The following is a 21,153-nucleotide window of genomic DNA, read 5'->3' on the forward strand; positions in this document are numbered from 1 at the left end:
ACAACCTTATGAAGAAACATGAAACTATTTTGAGATATTTAGTAAAAGATTCAACAGGGAGCAGAGCTGAGGTTGTTTTGTTGAAATGTGTTATTCTTACCAAGTAATTTGTTATATAGACAGGGTAAGATTGATGATGTTTTTAACTGTTCACTTCCTTGTTTATGTACGTAGGTTTTTTACATGACATGATAAGATGGTAGATGGTCACTCAGCAACCTTAACTGGTTTTAAAAACAATGATGTTAGTTCTAAAACAACAGTCACAGATAAACCCACTGGCTTACTCTCTTCCAAAAATGGCATTCATCTTAAGAGGAGAATTTTGGCAAAACACGACTTTACGCTGTTATTTCTTTAATCCCATATAATGTATCGATACAATATTTTTTGCCAGTGAGATACCGGAAGATAAAAGTTCTTAAGTTTAAAGGATTTTTTTTTAATTCAAATTATAATACAACACGATGTTTTAAAAGCTGAGTTTTCATTCTGCAATTATTCCTCGAAGGAGCATTTTAGATTCACACTACATCTTAAATATGAATATCTCCCAAGGTTAAATCAGTGTTTTTTGCAGCAATTAAGAAAAGCTCACTTTAAAGAAATGCATGTATGGTTAATATGAAATAGTATCCCATCAACTGTACTTAATGACTGTTTAACGCCATCAAGGAGTTTTAATGAGATCAAACAAAATTAAAGTGAAAGAAGTTTGTCTAGGGCAGTATTCTACCATGGTTAAAAATCTCACCTTGTCTAAACTGGTTGCCATTTCACTCCTTCTGTCTCTCTTGCTTAAATCTCTCATCTTCCCCCTACTGTGCACTTTGTCTTTATCCTCTTCCCCCACCCCTGGTGTTTTCAAGCTGTCCCTAGAAGCAATCTGCCAAGCCACAGGGAGGACACTTTGGAAACTAAACACTGACATGACTATGCATTTTAAAATTTCTTTTTTTCTTCTTGCATTCAGGCTACCACAGCTTTCAAGAAAAACTTAGGCTACCTCACAAGAGCTGTATGTTTAAATGTAAGTCTCAGTGGTAAAGAGTAAAGTCATGGACTTTTGATGAAAACAAAACGTATTTTTAGATAGCAAATCTTGCTAATTTGCTCATCCACCTGTTGTGTGTGATTACTGGTTTTTGTGTACAAGTTCTCAGCTACGATGTCTATACATACAGAGCTACAGCTGCGCCACTGCAGTGCATCTGGTGAAGATGCTCTATGCCAACGGGTCTCCCGTCAACATAAAAAAACCCCCTCCGCAAGCGGCAGAAGCTTTGTCGGCAGGAGCAGCTCTCCCGCTAACATAGCGCTGTGCATATGAGTGCTTGTGTCAGTGTAACTTATGTCGCTCAGGCGATGGAATATTCACAGCCCTGCGTGACGTAAGTTTTGCTGACAGGCTGTAGTGTAGACCACAGGTTCTCAACCGTTTTCTGAGGCCCACCCCCACCCTCCAACATGCTATAAAAACTCCATGGCACACCTGTGCTACAATAACTGGTTTTCTGCATATAAAAGCCAGGGCCGGCATTAGAGGGTAGCACGCAGGGCAATTGCCTGGGGCCCCATGCCACAAGGGCCCCCGCAAAGCTAAGTGCTCAGGCTTCTGCTTCAGCCCCAGGTGTGAGAGCTCAGGGACCAGGGCTTCAGCCCCACACGGTGGGGCTTCAGCTTTCTGCCCTGGCTCCCAGCAAGTTTAATACTGGCCCTGCTTGGTGAACCACCTGAAACCTGCTCTCGCCCGCACAGGGGGCCCCAGACCCCTGGCTGAGAACCACTGGTGTAGACACAGCCTAAGTGAGTTCTCATCTCGGTAAACCCACCATTACATTACTAAATATACCATAGCACATTTACTAGTTTTTTTATTAGAATGGGGTGAAGGAAGGAAATTCCAATACGCAGAGAAATATTTTTTATTACAAAATTTGGTTTCATTCCAAATCAGAATGAAATGCTTAGTCTAACTAAAGTCACGTTTGGGTCACATTTTAATGGCTGTGATATACAAGAGGTCAAACAGATGTTATATGGTTCCTTCTGACCTTAAACTCAAACTCTATACAATTCTCTGCAAAAGGAAAAGGAGTCCTGGCTCCAGGACAGTCCACCTGGTGAGCTGCCCCAAAGCCACAGACCTTGGGAGCCTGGGCTGTTGAAGAGCTATGAGGCAGCACATCCAAGACTTCCAGGTTCCTATCAGCTCACCAGGCAGGCTACCAAGGAGCTGTGAGCCTGGAAGCCTGGGCTGCCATGAACAGGGTGGGCAAGCTGGCGGGGACCCTGCCTGGATTCTGTCGGAACTTCGTCAAAAAAACAGTCTCCACAAAATGGTTCAATTCTGATGAATGGGCAAATTCAGATAAAAAAAATTCATTAGAATTTTTTCCAACAGGCTGTTTGTTATTAATCCAAAAACAGATTCTATCCCAAGCGGATGACAACTGTATTCTCATTCAATTTTGGTGTAACGTTGACACTTAAGTATTCTGGACCTCTGATCCCCATCTGTAAAATATTAGCAGTTCTCTACCTCATCAGGATGTTGTGAGGATAAATACATTAATGAATGTGAGGCACATAGATATTATGGTAATGGGGGCTGTAAGTACCCCTGGCAGAGTGAAGAAAAAGAAAGAGGAGAGAAGACAAGCCAAGACAGAAGGCAAGGAGGGAAGCACCCTTTGTGCACCACAGAGCTGCCATGTATTCCACATTAAACATTTAAAATGTGTTTTACATAAGAGGGAGGGGAAAACATTCAGCCCTTAACTCTAGGTCAGTGTCTGCTAGATTATAAACTAAATTCCTGAAAATACTAAGATTCCTTGAATAGCTTAAGCTATATAAATCAAATGTATATACACAACCCGATTATGCTATGCAGCCTGCTCTAAAGGTCATGTTTGCATATGTAAGTCTAGGGATTCTCACTACCTTAAAAAGCGCTTCCAAGTTTACTGTATAAGTAACACACAAGCAACAAAACTGTCCCTACCCTCTATGCACATGGGCTAATTAAATGTCTGTTCTAACGATTATTGTTGAATGAAAAACATCCGCTTTATGGTAATTAACTAACAATTTTGTGTGTATCATTTTATATTTCAGTACCTTGGGTGATGAGCACCCATTTCAGAAAAAGAAACCCCTAATAAAAACAAAATGCAGTGCTAAAATAAATCTATTCCTAATCAAAGATGCACCTCAAAGTTCTTTCACTAAATAGCAAGAGTAACACTGAGACTTCACAGGAGTCTTGCAGTATATTAATTACTCCACAGAAAAATAGTTTTAATAACTTCATTTTATTGCAAGTGAGAGCATCTAGTATGCCTGCTAAATCCTTTATTATTCATCTCTCTCATTTAGTATTATTCCCCAGAGCCTGAGAAGAAAAACACACACACTTCATTCCAGCACTAAAAGACACTGAAAACCCATACATAAAACATCAAAATACCAATATCTACATTGAGCATAAAAAGCTCGGTTTTCCCCTGGAACTCTCAACAAGCAGCGCAAAGTTTGTCTTAATTACCTGTTTGGTACAGTGTTCTGAAATCTTTCAAGTCTGCTTTTAAACTACCTATTTTGCTCATAGCACAAAGAACTATGGAAGCTTTAGGTAAAACTCAAATATGTCCTCTTCATAAAGGGCTTTGGTAATTTGAAGACTACCCATCACCCTGTATCTGTGAATCAGTTCGAGGGGATAGCCGGGCACAGTGTGAGCAGACAGTACCTAACTCCCTCACATAGCTCGACTGCACCTCCATCCATTCTTGTGAGCCAACACCCACGATATTCCAGTCTTGGGCCTTTCTCTAGCAGACACTGCCAACTGTGTGGTAGAATTGTGAGAGATGCAGGAATGAAGGCTAGGAGGAGACCAAGTTTATTTTTGCTTGTAACCTAAACTTCACACAGCTCTCCATATGGTAGCATGAATTTGAAAGTTTAATTCAAGTATACATTCTGCACAGGGCATGTGGCCATGCTTTCACAGGGGCCTGGCTTTATTTGGCACACGCAGTTTAGGCTGGACTCAGTCACATGTGAAACGGTCATAAACCTAAGTGAAGTAAATGTCTCTAAATTGCCTACCTCCCCACAAATGATACCGGCAACACCCTCAAGCAAAATATTTGCCACTGTAAAGCACCAGGATTACTTTAACCCCTAAATTAACTAAGATCTTCTTTTATATAAGTAAAGTGCGGGTGGTTCCACACTTGATGACACTATGACAACATTTATACCGCACTTTTGCAAACATCTGATTAAAAGAGAATATATAGATGGGGAAACGAAGGAATTGAGAAGTTGACTGTCTCAAGATCACACAGCGAGTCAGTGGGAGTGGGGACCGCCACCAAAGACTGTTCTGCCCTTTAACACACGCTACCTGTCTGTACTACCACGCAAGTGACCTAGGTTCTATTTTTAAGGTTGGTCTCTTGCTTCCTTGGGCCAAGCCCTGCTATCTTTACCCAGGAAAGACTCCCAATGACTTCAAAGAGAATTTTGCCTGAGTAAGGACTAGATATTAGCTTTTGGTTTACAAGGACTGAAAGCATTGCTGGGAAAAAAGACTAGGTCACAGGGAGACAAAGGGTGCTAAATCACACTGTACTTACCTCTCTGAACAGTCTTGGAACCATATTGCCAGCCTAAATTTTTTTTTTGGTGACAAAACTGAAATTCTCTCTGATGCTAATTTTAACTGAAGGAATATTCAGGTTTTTGACATCTCTGTGATCGATTCTGAGGAGAATCACATTCAGTCTTTCTTGGGCAGCAGAAGGTCCTACAACACAGGCCTTAAATGTTCTAAAAGAGGGGTACCATTACTTTCATGCTGTGAGTTTTAGACCTCTTGCCAGATTCTCTTAAAGATTTAAATCTTTCCAAAGCTGACAGGCTTAAGTGGACAAAACAACCTTGGCAGTCCATCCCTAAAACTTCTTAGGGAAATTAATTTTGCACCCATCTTCAAAAAGGAAGAAACCTTCCCATAGTTTAACACAGTTTTGTAGAGTCAGTTTTAGCTTCTAAAAAGATCAAGACTCATTTCAACAGAAACAGCTGTTCAAAAAAAAAAATCTTATGGACAATCTGGCTTCTAAAGATGACACTGAGTTTAACTTAGAGGAAAAAGAGAAGGCATCAATAATCATACACATCTAATCAACAGACCAGGTAAGCAGCAATGGCAGTATTCCAGAAACACTCCCCTGCTCAACTCTCCTAGATGGAATTAAAAACCATCTCCAATAATGGCAGTTGCAGAAGTAATTTCAAGAGAGGTTAAATATGACTGAGGCAGACAAAAGCCAAAAAAGAAAAAAAAAGTCTCTTGAAATGACAAACCACAAGCAACTAGAAAAGGAAATTTCACCAGTTTTAGTGCTGGAGATTCTTACTGCAGTCAAAAAAAAAAGCTCACAGCTTAAAATGCTTGAAAAGAAAGCTAAATTGCACTACATATAACCTTACAAAGAGAACTGTTTTGCCTTTAAACTATCACATTCACTTTAACTTCATATATATATATATATATATATATATATATATATAAAAAAGGGTATTACCTTGGATGTCAGTTGTTTGTAAGGAAAGGGGTTTTCTGACTAGCCTCTCCCTAAAACTGCAAATGTATTCACATTAGAGAAGAGAATGCTATAAAAGGGGGCACAAGAAGTGCCAATTTGAACCCCTACTGAAGTCAATTCAATAAATCTAGCTCAACTCCTCCTCTTCCCACACGGGCCTTTCCAATTTTGTGAGCAGTCCACTGTAAGCTCTATTTTCAAGTAATTTGTCAAAAAAAGGTACATGATACCATCCAGGTCAACTGTATGAAACAGCAGAGTTCATCATAGCCTGATTTCCTGAAGTGCTGAGAGCCCACAACTGGGTGACGGGAATGAGAGCTGTGGGTGCTCAGAATCTTTGCAAAATCAGGCTCTATAGCTATGAGAACACATGCAATATTGCAGTTTCAATGACAAATGTGCATGTTCTAATACTGAAAACATTCAACATGGGTGATATCTTTGGATCCGACAAATACTTTAACAAAAACAAACATTCCAACAAGCCTCTAATCTGTGGTTTCAGCCACTCAAAAATTAAATGCAACTGGTCTGTTCTCCTGTAGTGCTCTCACAAGCAGCGAAGTTATGCAATGCGGCTGATTGACAAACACAGTAACTGCTACTAGGTGTAACAAATTTCCAGAATGTAGTCTCCTCCAACAGCATTTGACAAAACGGTAACAGTTACCTACCTTTCACTCACTCGTTCCAGTCCCTCAACACATATATTAAACACTGAAGCTGCATACACATTCAACAGTCCCACTTAAAATGATGCAATTAAATTTATCTGCTTCAGTCATTATATCCATCACTGTGATCTTTTCAGCAACTCCACGATAACAGAGCTGAAACTCCTGTAAGGCAATATAAGCTCTGCTTATTGAGAAAAACAAATAAGCAGGCCCAAAAATCACATGTATGCCAAGTGCTCACATATGAGGATAAGCACAACACCTAGACACACTATCAGAGTAATCCAATTCACTTCCCAACAAAGGACTGAGTAGCACAAGAACTAGTCTCAAAAACTTCTTTTCTCTTTTAGTAGTGCCTCTTAAGTGACAGTAAGCTATCATTGCTCAGAGCAACATCATATAGCACCTGTTCACAGAAATGTTTCACTATAGTCTAGGAAAATGCATAATAAAGGCCTAATAATAATAGTAGTTGGTTTATTTGCGCTGACTTAAATCCAAGGACCTCAGAGCATTTCACACACATTGAGTTAAGCCTTGAAACACACTTGAGAGGCAGAAATACACCGAGGTCACAGTTCACCTAATGTAAAGCACCACTGAAGGCCTCACTTAATTAGGCTAAGCAGCTTTCTCATCCAGTTGCAAAAATGATTTAGCAAAGCTTCATTTTAACATTAAAAATCTTTTACATTACATGTATCCGAATAATAATTAAAGACGTCTGTCATTAACTCTCTCTCTCGTTAATGGAGTAATTCTTTGCAGAGCAGGTTTTATTTAAGTGTCAGGGATTCAAAATGTCACTTTAAAAAAAAAAAAAGGAGTACTTGTGGCACCTTAGAGACTAACCAATTTATTTGAGCATGAGCTCATGCTCAAATAAATTGGTTAGCCTCTAAGGTGCCACAAGTACTCCTTTTCTTTTTGCGAATACAGACTAACACGGCTGTTACTCTGAAACCTTTAAAAAAAAACCGCACAAAAACCAGATTAGGCTCTCATTTATATCAGTGCCAATCTGGAGTCACTCCACTGACTTCAGGTAAGAACTGAACTTGACCTCAGTTGAAAACTGATTTCAGTGGAGGCACTCTGAATTTACACAGTAAAACAAAACAGAATTTGGCTTTAGATTTTAAAAAGTACCTAAAAGTAGTCAGTCAAATTCATTTTTAGAAAGCAAAGGTCAAAGTCAATTACTGTATGTGCACATGATCTTGCCCTCATCATATACTGGGGTGGCCAACCTGTGGCTCCGGAGTCACATGCGGCTCTTCAGAAGTTAATATGCAGCTCCTTGTAAAGGCACCGACTCTGGGGCTGGAGCCAAAGGTGCCAAATTTCCAGTGTGCCGGGGGGTGCTCAGTGCTCAACCCCTGGCTCCGCCACAGGCCCTGCCCCCACTCCACCCCTTCCCGCCTCCTCCCCTGACCCGGCCGTGCCCTCACGCCTCCCGCCCAGAGCCTCCTGCACACCACAAAACAGCTGATCGGGAGCTGCAGGGAGGGAGGGGGAGGTGCTGATAGGTGGAAGGCTCTGGGAGCTTGGGGGGGCTAATGGGGGGCTACTCATGTGTTACTGTGGCTCTTTGGAAATGTACATTGGTAAATTCTGGCTCCTTCTTAGGCTCAGGTTGGCCACCCCTGTCCTATACAAAGTCAATATTTTAAATCTGAGCATGGCATCCACTTAATACAGTGATGTGTACAGTAAAAAAAACCTAGAAAGATGAAATAATCCAGGTATAGTAGATAGAACATTAACTCAAAGGATAGGGCTGACCCAATAAATGGGCAGACTACTCTGTGGTGTTATTGGGACTTGAAAGGCACAAGTTTCTCTGCAAGTTTTGTACCTCATTTAGTTACAAATCCTAAAGTTACTGTAATAGAAGCTGGCAAGGAATGTATATCCCATCCCCCACCCCCAATGTTTTCAGTCTGTTCACTCTGTGCATTTGACAGCATTGTGTATGTAGAATATTATTTTTCACTGTTTCCACAGTACATTCTGCTTCTCCCTAGCGGCAAAGACCATTAGAGCTAAACCAAAATAAAATGATTACTGACCAAAAATAAGCCATCCCTCCACTTCTGCCCTTAACTCACCCACACAATTTCAAAATGAGACTTAAAGGTAAACAAACTTTCTGTCAAAACCAGTGCAAGTTACTAATGTAATAGTCAAGGGCTCCTCCCTGAAAATCCTATCCCGCCCCCAGCCTCTTTATGTTAAACGCATTAGCTAGAGTATGTCAGAGAGCCTTAAGTACCATGGTATCATGTGGGGAAAGGCAGTCTCTCAGAAATCAAGGTCTGATCCATTTAAAGATGTGATAGATTTAAACTATCATTTTATACTACATCTGGAAATGAACAGGAATAAGTATCTAAAACACAGGTATTAGGTGCTTCAGCAAGAAACATCAGTTACCAGCAGGTGATCAGCTATACCCTAAAACAGATGAAGTTTCACCACCACCTCCTCCCCTCCCCTCCCCTCCCAAAAATGAGTTTAGAGAATGGGCAGTAATTAACCAGATTATCAGAGTCACAGGGAAGCTGGGACAGTCCTCAAATAATGGGCCTGTTATCTCTCCATAAGGTTTTATCAACCACCAGAGACATGGACCCAACTGAAAAGTGGCAGCTTGGGGTCCCCGTGCTCCACCGCTACAGTAATACCAATTGAAAGCCTAGCAGTGAAGACCTTGCTCTCCACAGAAGCTAAAAGCTCAGTCTGTTCTAATTGATCTGATCATCAATGTACAACAAAGGTTCCTCATGGTAAGCAATGCTCTGCTGCCAAAGACTACAGTCAGCAACCATTCGTCAAACTATCCACCATTCGATATAAGACCACAGATCAGAACTTTCTGGATGCAATGGTGGAAGCAAAGTCACAGTTTTTCATCCTAAACAGTCACAGCAGGAGATGAACAGAAATGTTACAAAGTGGTTTCATAAGCCTGTGATATGGGACCAATAAAATAAATCACCTGTCCTGATGGGAGAGGAGCAACCCAACCTCAGTACCCAGGAAGTAGTGGTTAGTCTATGAGAAAGGTCTGGCCCTCTGCCCCTTCCATTTCCATGAAGCAACACTCCTCAGTTAGATGGAGCAACTGTGAAAGTCCTATGGCTGTCATGGCAGCCATAACAAGATACTAAATAGTTTTACACTGTTTGAATAAACTGAAAATGTAAGATGTATGGCCTAAATTTTCAAACTAACTAATGATTTTTGGGTGCCCAACTTTAAACGCCTTGAATGAACCTAGTTTTAAGAGAGTGGGTGCTGAGCATTTACTGTAAAACTCAGGCCACTGGAAGATGTCTCAATTTGGGCACCCAAAATTACTAGTCACTTTTGAAAATATTGGTCTACGCATCAGAGTCTTTGTTTAATTGGAATGAGGAGAGCTAGAGAAGAAAGCAATTTGTCAAGCATCCACAACTGCCTGGAGATTTTTAATAAGATGCTTTTAAGAGTCTACCTTGACCATCCATGTATGAACTCCTTTAATAACTTGTCAAATATGCTCGATTTCCAATAGTGTAAGGTAAACTGGTCTTAATGTCATTAGCTATCTGCTTTATCTACCAAATCAGGTTTAGTATGAAAGAATTTTTAGCACATGCCAGTCAATGTACACAGAAACCAAGTTGACAGCTATACAAATAACAAATCTCATTTGACCTTTGAAGATTCTCTGTTGCGGCCTGCTTAGACACTTATTAAGAAAAGCACGATCAAATCAATTCAGAACATATTCATCTGGGGCCTTACAGCTTAGATTAATGCCATTTAATCTTGTAGTTTTTTTCAAACGCTGGAGATTCTCTATGGAACAGAATTGAGACAATGTGATTTATATACTATAACCCGGTTTTATTCTGAAAGCCTTATATTACAACAACCAATACTATTTCGCTAGTAAACATGACATTTAACATAGTACCTGTGGAAGCAGCATATTACATGTCCCTTTATAAGGATCACAACTTTTTTTTTTTAGAAACCTAAATTGATCAGACTCAACCTATTATATGTTGCTGGAGGAAAGGAGAGTTAGAAAATAACCTTTATAGAATAGATAAGTTAAGATCAAACTATAGAAAGTAATCTCCTTTGTATAATTCATAAAGAATGAACTAAGAAAATCTAATTAGGAAGGACAGAATTGGACATGTTCACAGTCATCTTCGCAGTTTTTACCAAGCATAGTGGTTTTCCACAGCATGGCTGAAGTGGGGCATTGGGCCTATATTATTAAGTTAACATAAATAGAACTACATCAAGAATAAATTTGGTTTGTCTCAAGTCTTGGAGTCTGAGTCTAGAGATATTGTAGAAATGGTAGCTCCCTGCCAAAGTGTCTCCATCCACAGACATCTAGGATTTTCCATGGGAACCCATGTTAGTATTCCAAGGAGGGGTGGAAGAGAAACAAATAAAGGCCCAGAATGAAGGAGTAGGGGGATCTTTAGGACCAGAACTGGGCACAAAGCCAAGTTCAGATCTGAAAACCTCTACTTAAATTATAAGGGAGGGGTCACCAGAAGAACAAACTTCAACTGAATATTTTATGTTTTCTCTAATTAAAATAATTTGATGCTCAGAGCTTGTAACATTAAACAACATCCAAATGAGTAACCATTTCTGCAGTAACTTGCTTATACGCCCAAGGATACTTTTATTTTTCGTCCAAAATTAACCCTGAAACTGTCAGTGTGGAAGAAATGATCTAGCCATTCTAACATCCATTATTTCAACTTAAAATTGATAAGATGATACGCTGACAAATCTCATAAATATGCAATAGGGTTACTTCTTTTAGTTTGTCCCCTAAACTAAAAAATTCTAAATTTAGTCAAAAGTAAAAATTCACCAAGAAAAGAAAATAAAGGAGCTTAACTCTATGACTAATGACAACTTCTGTTCTTGTACAAGTGTGAAGAAGGGGGAACAAGTTTATTTCTAATTGTATTGATTTAAGAAATCAACCAATTTTGAAAACACTTTACACACAAAATTAAGTCCCTTCTATTGGGCTGATCTAGTCAAAATCATAGGGATTTATCATTAATATGTATCATATGTACAAGATTGAAAAATTCATCTTGCACAGTGTTTTATGCTCTATTTGAAATACAGTGAACTTCATTATATTTGCAGTCAGCAGCAGAAAGCATATTACATTTTCAGTCCTATCCAATATCAGCAAAAAGCTAATAATGCTATAATCCCCTTTCCATGGTATGTCTTTACGTAAAGAGGCACTTCTTTCTTTGTCCGCACTGCACTCACTGTAAGAGGAAATAGTACAAACTCATTTGAAGTGTGGGCTTTTAGGACATTAATTGGCACTCTAGAGCCAACATGGTAGTTTAGCAAATTAATGAAATATTCTCAAAGTTTGGTTGCCACTCACATGGGCTATGGCAATAAATAAATAAACAAACCCTAACCTCTCTATGTATGGCATCTGAACATAGAAAGATTGGATCAAATAAGGTAGCCAAGTAAAATTCATTTTTCTTTCCAGCTTGTGACACCCTTACTTATGGGATTTGGTTGGTTGGGGGGGCATGTGCCCAAAGGCCTGGTCTACACTATAGAGTTAGTAAGGCAGCTTATGTCGACTTAACTCAGTAAGCATCTATGCTAAGATGTCACTCCCACCGATGTAACTTGCTGACTTACACCGACTTAACTCCACCTCCGCAAGAGGTGTAGCGCTTAGGTGGACATAGTTAGGGCAACACAGTGTCAGTGTAGACACTGCATTGCTTACAGTGCCTGTTGCTGCCGTTCAGAAGCTGTCCCACAATGCCCCACACTGACAGTTAAATCGGAGCAAGTGCTCCTACTGAGAATATGCACTACTTATACAAGGAGTGTGGTGTGGACATGCAAAAGCAATTTAATTACTACAGTGGCTATAAGTCGACTTAACTTTGTAGTGTCGATTTGCCCAAGGAGTCATGTTTCTAGGACCAGAAGCTTTCACAAGTTATATACACAGTTGGCTAATTAAACCAAAAGTGGACTAAGGCACAAGGTTCACTGAGCACTCTTCTAAAGAGAAGGTTTCATGACAGTTGTGCTTTTTTTCTTATCCTTCTGCTAAATAATGATAAACATTTCAATTAAGCTAAACCATATGAACATAAACGTCATGAGTTTATTCTGCAGTTGTCCAAATGCATTCTTAATAATACCTATCTTACTGCCACATCAGAAAAACACTAAAAACTTAACCGTTGCTCATCAAGTACACTTGCAACTGCTGTATAAACTGTTATGCGAACATAGGCTACTAGACAAGTTGTCTTCAACAGAATGAAAAGAAAAAACTTTAATCAGAGTGAAAAAAAAATCAATACCTATCTCACAGCTTAGTATAAAGATATACTCTTGGGGGAATTCTGTACCACTGCACATGAGAGGAATTTATGTCCCCTGCAGATTTCTTTGCTTCCCGACAGAAAAATGACTTTCTGACGGGGAAGCAAAGGGAAGCTATAAAGATGGTCATGCAACCCTCCCCAGCAATATGTTTCAGGGGCCCAGGGCAGCTGGAAGAAAAGTACATCACCGTGCGGCAGGAGGTGGGACTGGGGAAGGCTCAGCTGGTAGTCGCAACTGGGCTGGGAGAACAGGACTTCCTCTTCCCCTGCACAGCATCCGGGGTCAGGTCAGACCCACCCCCAGATTTCTCCTCCACCTGAAGGAAGCTCTGCAAACTTCCCCCCCACCCCCACGCTTCCTTCACTCATTGCTCCTCAGCTGCAGGGGGAGGGACCCCTGTACAGGAGCTGCTCTCCCACATCCACCCAACCCCGTGCATCCAGACCTCCTCACACCCAGACGCTCCTGCTGAGCCTCACCCCTCCTGCACTCAGAACCTCCCCCCAAAATGAGCCCCACTCCCCCTGCACCACCCAACAAGCCACCCGCACCTGGATTCCCACCATGCCCCAACCAGCTGCATCTGGACTCTCCCCCCTCCCCGGCCACTGAGTCCCCCAGACCCATACTCCCCTGCCAAGGTCTCCCCCCCACACCCAGACCGCCCCTCCCCCACTGAGCCTCAACCACCTTCACCTGGACCCTCCTGCAGAGTCCCATTACCATTGCACCCAGAACCCCCTAACAAGCCCCTGTGCATCCACTGAGCCACCCAGACTGTCCCACAAAGAACCCTCTCAACCTACACCTGGATCCCCCCACACTAAGCCCCTCCACACTTGAATCCTTGCGCTGTGTCATGGTTGGGTGCAGCCTCACTGCTGAGTCCATGTCCCAGGGGAGCTGTACAGTGATCTCCCACCTCTGTGCAGCCAGTGGCCTGTGCTCCCCAATGCCATGCTGTAGCCTCCACATTTATTTGACAAATAAAATGTGCAGAATTTTACAATATTGTGCATAGAATTTTTATTTTTTTTGGCACAGATTGCCCTCAGGAGTAAGAGAGACTTCAAAGAACTGTACTCTAGTGAGAAAAAAGCAACAACAGACTTCCCTTTACAAACAAAAGTAGGTCTACAATGGGAAAACAACTATCTATCCAGATACAACCCTGGGACTGGTTGAATCAGGTTACCTGCCTCCAAAGTCCACTTCTATTAGAACTAAGTACACAAAGTCATCAAAAGTGCTTAAGGAAAATTGAGGTTCATACCACTTCATATTAGAAAATACAAAGACATGCATAAATCCAGAAACTCTCTATAATAAATAATAATAATAATAAGCATCTAATACCACTCTATTTTTTCAGTCCCAATCCTGCAATCAGATCCACAAGTGGATCCTTGCACCCATGCAGAGGGCCAGTGAACTGTCTTCAATAGGGCTCCATACGGCACATAATGCCACCTACAGCAATCTGATTTCAGGACTGGGGAACAATTTTGAGTTCTAAGTGGGCACCTCTGCAAACAGTATCCCAAACATATGGAGTAAAGATTTAAACTTTAAATATGTTCAAAAGAGATTCACTTCCTGCATCACTAAAAATAGACACACATTCCTTTAAACCAAGACACTATGGTTTTTCTTTTAAAAAATAATTAAATTGGTGGTTGATAACTTGTCTGTGGTTTTATACAGCATTAAGCAATCTGGAAAAGAGAGACTATGTATAGATCCATTAAAAAAAATATATGTAATATTGCACTGAATGAATTTATTCTCCAGATAACACATCATGACCTCTATGTGGACACAGTATTACTTTCGTCCTGTACTATGATGTATCAGTACATTCTAAATTTTAGATTTTATTATGCATGAAGACTGTGTTTCAATGTACAGTTAAAACTCAGACATTATAGTATGCTCACATTACATTAATGCCATCTAACTAAATTTCAATTCTTTAATTATATCTGCAATGCCATCCTCGTATTAGGTGAAGATGCATCAAATATATCACAAAATAGTCTACATATATCAGTATATTTGAAGCCTTTGGTTTCAATTCTAAACTATCCTGACATATTGTGTAAACAGCAGTCTCCAAATGAAAACATTAACATGTCACTGGAACTACACTGTGCTACTAAATTATGCCCTGATCAGCATATATTCCTCTCTAAAATCTTACCAAAAGATACCTGACCTAAACACCACCAAACTGAAGCCAAGAAACATGATTAAATAGTGTGTGTTTGGTTTAATTTGAATCCTCAAACCCAATATAAACTTTGCTCTTCAAATACCAAGTGGGTCTACTAAATGCTAGCAAAGTTTTTGCATTTTATGTAGCCCCTAGGTTAGTTCAGTTACAAGATTTAGCTATCCTAAATTTATAAACACAATGAGACATAGCTATGAAAATACAAGGATAACTCACTTCACTGCTGAGGATTTTAGTTTGATGCAACACCAATATTCCCCTTGTCCCTGTGTGTCCCGCTTTGATGAAAATACTGTGTATGAAAACAGATTATTTTTAGACTCAGTATGTGAAAGCACAGTACTTCCTGTCTCAGCTCCACCTTAAAAACTACACACTCTTTTTGAGTTCTACAGCTAGTATTTCATAACCCCTGCTATCAAATGCAATGGAGGGGATGTCGAAGGGACAAGGTGTTAGAAACTTGAAACGTCAATTCCCTAGTCCATAACTCAGCACAAGAAAAGTTTGGTTAAAATACACTGTCACTCTTAAGGCAATGTCATATTAAAACGATGGCATTTTTATCTGTCACAGCTATGAATAGACTCAAATATTTTTATTTATAACACTGATCTTTTCCATAGCAACAGGATGTGAACATGGCATTCCCAGTATAATGAAGTCACTATAGCAACATGATAATGATGTCAGAATAATCAGAAAGTATTTCATACTTAGGAGATGGTGCATCGTACTAGCTGTGTATAAATTAAAAAGTTACAGATACTGTAGAATCTAGCCTGTTCTGCTTTAAATTTATCTTTCACTTAAAACTCACAGAAACAACATTAAGGTATATAGTGTGTTTGATTATTAATATCTGTTTCTTAGTGACTTCAGTCCTTATTGTCTCACAATTTCAGAAACGTCCATACTAAACATATTTCGCCTCTTGAGGAGTCTGCCATGGCCAATTGGATAAAGAATCAAGTGCTATTCCATTAACAAAGGAGGAGAATTTTTTCAAAATATTACACAGCAAAACAGGGCAGTTCACAATTCAACCCTGGTCTTCCTCAAATAATTCAACCCTGGTCTTCCTCAAATAACACAGTGAGTTAGATTACTTGATGCTGCTAAAGTTCAAACACATTTGGTGCCACATTTTAGACTGCGAACAATACACAAAGCCAAAATTACAAACTACTATTCTGGTTAAAAGCAATTTAATAAATACAAACACAAACAAAAAGTTGTGGTACCACATTTACAGATTATTGAAAATGAAAGAATTTTTAAAAATCTGGTTTTCATTACCTGTGGTGTTTGTTTACTGTTTGCAGTTCATTCCAATATATGACTAGAACAATGAAAATAGACAAGTCAGTTTCAATTTCTGTTTTTCAGACATTAACACAAGACTGCAATGCTCGGTTACAAACATTGCATAGAAAGATTTAAACTCAAACTCAAAATTATCTGTAATTAAGTTTTTAAAAAAACATACTGGCAACATAACTATAGCTATTAGGTTTTGTCAAATTTCCTAAACAAAAATACCCACGAAATTTGGAGCTAAACAGCGTGCCTTTCACCATGAATAATTTTTGCAGTTCGATGAAGGGGGAAAAATTAAATTTGATGGTGTCTGGAGGCATATAATAGTTTTTTCTACTGAATACTACTGGAAAGACTACCCTATTGGTAATTCTTGTGGTAGTCAGCTCCCTATTTTAAAAGTTTTAGAGTGATGTAGATAATGTAACACAACCCATGCCCAATAAATCATGTGATGTTTAAAAGTTTCAGTGCCGAGCAGAGGTACATACTATTCTATGTATATGCCAAAGTTAGCCAACAAAAAATTCTGAAAGATTCCTACAAGTCGGAATTTAGCTATCAATAATGAAAGCAGCCCTTGAAATATATACTTTGATGTCATATACTACCCAGACTTGGAGGGCTGTAACTTACAAAATTGAAACAACCCCGTTCACCCTCACATTTAAATAGAAGACTGGCAGAAGGCAAGGAGAGAAGATGATCCCCCCTAGAGTGACACCTTCAGAAAAGTGACAATATAATAAAATGTTTGAAAATAGGAAGCACTATAAAGACATGATCATGCAAATGAAAGATGATGCTCTTTTCTCCTTTCACCTACTGCTCAAAATAGCAATCCGAAGCTAGCTTGTTGCTCTCAATGCCTTAATTCAGATAACATTTGTTTTGTTTTTTGTTTTGATTTAGGACCACAGAAAACTTTGAACCCATGTTGGAGAACAGTTTACAAACTGTCTCAATGGCCCTTCCCAAACTTTCCTCTTCAAAGTCAGGGCAGGAGGAACAGGAAAATAAACTCTCAGAATCGAACATTCAGAAACCCAAATCCAAGTATCACCCACCTCAAATAGATCTTTCCCACACAGACCACCTAAGCCTTGTCTCACATGTTAGCCCCAAGTTATCTTCAAAGACAAGGTATGAGAACCACAACAGCCTTTTATGTCCCCTTGCAATGTCTTTGGGAGCAGTGAGATGGCCTGTTCCCCTTCAACTTGGGTTCCTTGCCTCCCTCTTTAGTCTGGGCTGTAAAGCCCCTCTAGGACTGAGAAACACCGCAGACTCCATGGACCAGTAAGAGAACTGGGGGGTTTTCTCAGGCCCAATTACACAATCTGGGGAGAGTTTCTGCTACTGCAACACTGAACGCACCAATACTGAAAAGGCAACAGGAAGCGGTGAAGAGTCCAGGAGCGAGGTGGGTATGCCAGATTGCCAGACAAATTCACTCCCTCCTCCCTCCGCACACCCCAAAATAGGGAAATGCAGCATCCTTGGCATCTGATTGTCCCCACATCTGGAGGTCTGAGAGACGCTGGGGAAGTCCTGGTTTCACTTCCTCCATTACCATGGCTAGCATGCACTAGGTGGGTCTAGGAGGTGCGGGAGAGTGGCTGATGGCAGCATCTCAAGGAATGCACTAAACTACCCTGCTAGCTCCCATGGGGGGCACGGGCACGGCCCACGGCGGGCCAGGCCTTCCCGAATAGGCCTGACGCCAGCCAAGCGCAGTGCCAACAAGGCAGATGGGCAGCCCAGGCCCCGTGCCCACCCCCACGCCGAGCCCCAGAAATCACAACGGAAGCATTTGTACGGGACGGGAGAGAGAGACCCGCTGCCGGGCAGCGCTGCCAGCCCAGGGACGCCCTGGGGGCAGTGCCCCGGCCACCTCCCCCTTTCTTCCTCCAGTCAATGCCCGCCCCACACCCCGCTTCCTGGAGCCGAAGCCTGCCCCGGGCGCCCCCTTCCCCCTGGGGGTCAGCGGGCCCACTGCCTGCCCCCCTCCCGGGGCCCTTGGTTTTCCCCTGGGGGCAGGAATCCCGCCCCCTCACTCCCCACCTCCTGCAGGGCTGGGGGAGGACACAGGTCAGCGGCCCCCCAAGGAAAGGTCAGGGCCCTCTTTACCCCTCACTCCCAGCGGCCCCGGGGAGCGGCCCCGGGGAGCGGCCCCGAACCCCCCCCGGCCCGGGGGCAATGAACGCCAGGGCCCCTCCCATGCCCCCTTCCCCAGGGGTCCCACTGACTCGCCCCGCTTTACCCCGGGGGCCCCCACCCGGCGCCTGGCTCCCTCCGGCTGGGGGCCGGTACCCCCGGGGGTCCCCGACCTCCCCCTGGCTGGGGGGGCCGGGGGGGCCCGGCCCGGCCCGGCCCGGCCCAGCGCCGCCGCCCGACTCACCCGCCGCCGGTGCCCGCCGGGCCGCCCAGCCGCCGCCGCCGCCTCCTTCCGCCGGCCGCTTGCGCTCGCTGCTCCGCTCGGGGCTCGGCTGCTGTGCGCGGCGGCGCCGCGTCCGCCCCGCCCTCCCCGGCCTCCGCCTCCGCCCGCCTCCCCCGGCCCGGCGCCCGGCAGCGGCCTGGGGAGGAGCCAGCGGGGCGGGCCCGAGACGGCCGGGAGAGCGGGGCGCTGGGAGCCGGGGTGAAGGATCTGGGGGGGGGGGAAGGTGGAGGGGTCCTGGGCTATGGTGGGGGGGAGATGGAGGGGATGGGGGAGATGGAGGGGTCCTGGGCTGTGGGGGGGAGCTGGAGGGGATGGGGGAGGTGGAGGGGTCCTGGGCTGTGGGGGAGATGGAGGGGATGGGGGAGGTGGAGGGGTCCTGGGCTGTGGGGGGGGAGGTGGAGGGGATGGGGGAGGTGGAGGGGTCCTGGGCTATGGGGGAGATGGAGGGGATGGGGGAGATGGAGGGGTCCTGGGCTATGGTGGGGGGGGAGATGGAGGGGATGGGGGAGATGGAGGGGATGGGGGAGAAGGAGGGGTCCTGGGCTATGGTGGGGGGGAGATGGAGGGGATGGGGGAGATGGAGGGGTCCTGGGCTATGGTGGGGGGGAGCTGGAGGGGATGGGGGAGGTGGAGGGGTCCTGGGCTATGGGGGAGATGGAGGGGATGGGGGAGATGGAGGGGTCCTGGGCTATGGTGGGGGGGAGATGGAGGGGATGGGGGAGATGGAGGGGTCCTGGGCTGTGGGGGGGAGCTGGAGGGGATGGGGGAGGTGGAGGGGTCCTGAGCTGTGGGGGGTGGGGGAATCTGGAGGGGATGGGGGAGGTGGAGGGGTCCTGGGCTATGGGGGAGATGGAGGGGATGGGGGAGAAGGAGGGGTCCTGGGCTATGGTGGGGGGGAGATGGAGGGGATGGGGGTGATGGAGGGGTCCTGGGCTGTGGGGGGGAGCTGGAGGGGATGGGGGAGGTGGAGGGGTCCTGAGCTGTGGGGGGTGGGGGGATCTGGAGGAGATGGGGGAGATGGAGGGGTCCTGGGCTGTGGGGGGCAGGGGAGATGGAGGGGATGGGGGAGATGGAGGGGTCCTGGGCTATGGGGGGGGAGCTGGAGGGATGGGGGAGGTGGAGGGGTCCTGGGCTGTGGGGGGTGGGGGAATCTGGAGGGGATGGGGGAGGTGGAGGGGTCCTGGGCTATGGTGGGGGGGAGCTGGAGGGGATGGGGGATCTGGAGGGGTCCTGGACTATGGGGGGGGATCTGGAGGGGATGGGGGAGGTGGAGGGGTCCTGGGCTGGGGGGGGTGGGATTTGGAGGGGCTGGGGGCTGTTGGAGGGGGCGAGCTGGCGGGGTCCTCAGCTATGGGGAGGAGCTGGAGGGGATGGGGGCTGTTGGAGGGGTCCCGGGCTATGAAGGGAGTTGGAGGGGGCCAGCTGGAGGGGTCCTGGGCTATGGGGGGAGCTGGAGGGGATGGGTAGGTGCTCAGGCTGGAACTTTTCTATTGGAAATTCCTGTTAACAATTTATCTGGTTCCTACTGATCTGAATCATTGACCAGAGTGAGGGCGGAGCGAACTGTGCTGCCGGTTTTTATTTTTCCTATCACCTGATGTCATGTTTTATTTATTTATGCAGGGCCCTTTGTGTACCTCATGCTTTACAGACAAACAAAATAAGTTTCCTGCTTTGAAGAGCTTATAGTCTGTCCCCAGTTCTGCTGTCACTTGTTCTGTGTGGGGGGACCTCTCCCCTCTACTCCTCCAAACCTTGCCCCATCCCCAGACTCCTCCAACCGCCCGTGGGTGGACCCCTTCACCACGGTGGGGCATTAAGGAGGTCCACCCATCCTCCCACAACAGGCCTAAATGAAAACAGGCAAAACCAAATATACCCAGGGAAGCAGGGCAAGAGGAAGACATCAGTGACTACACACAAGCGATATGCTTTGATGGGGGCTTGCATGTTGTTTTTTGTTGTCAGTAGAACTATTCCTATGCGTAAGTGCTTTGCTGTATCAAGCCCACATGGTCAGCACTTTGCAGGATGAAGCCCCACCTAGGAGTAGCCTGGGAAGAGCAGAACCTGGATTTGTGCAGGAAATGGCCCACCTTGATTATCATGCACATTGTGTAGAGAGTTCTCATTTTGGATGGGCTATTACCAGCAGGAGAGTGAGTTTGTGTGGGGGAGGAGGGGGGGAGGGTGAGAAAACCTGGATTTGTGCTGGAAATGGCCCAACTTGATGATCACTTTAGATAAGCTATTACCAGCAGGACAGTGGGGTGGGAGGAGGTATTGTTTTATGATCTCTGTGTGTATATAAAGTCTGCTGCAGTTTCCACGGTATGCATCTGATGAAGTGAGCTGTAGCTCACGAAAGCTCATGCTCAAATAAATTGGGCTATGGTGGGGGGGAGCTGGAGGGGATGGGGGAGGTTAGTCTCTAAG

The 21,153-nt window shown here is 44.1% G+C and overlaps 1 protein-coding gene across 6 annotated transcripts in view; it reads right to left on the reverse strand.

The window, feature by feature from the left end:
• RAP1A (RAP1A, member of RAS oncogene family) overlaps positions 1 to 18,805 on the reverse strand; it is a 69,371-nt gene extending 50,566 nt beyond the window's left edge. For 2 of the 6 annotated variants that reach the window (XM_084611458.1, XM_084611455.1), the window contains exons 1-3: positions 18,679 to 18,805; positions 16,257 to 16,299; positions 15,174 to 15,249 (exon numbers count right to left, since the gene is read on the reverse strand). The gene's annotated coding sequence lies outside the window, so the exon portion shown is untranslated. The remainder of the gene's footprint in view (positions 1 to 15,173; positions 15,250 to 16,256; positions 16,300 to 18,678) is intronic. The other 4 variants (XM_084611459.1, XM_084611456.1, XM_084611457.1 and 1 more) reach the window with 3 other exon arrangements.
• Positions 18,806 to 21,153: the final 2,348 nt, after the last annotated feature.

This window comes from Lepidochelys olivacea, assembly GCF_965140295.1.
Source record: "Lepidochelys olivacea isolate rLepOli2 genome assembly, chromosome: 21".
NCBI lineage: Eukaryota > Metazoa > Chordata > Testudines > Cheloniidae > Lepidochelys > Lepidochelys olivacea.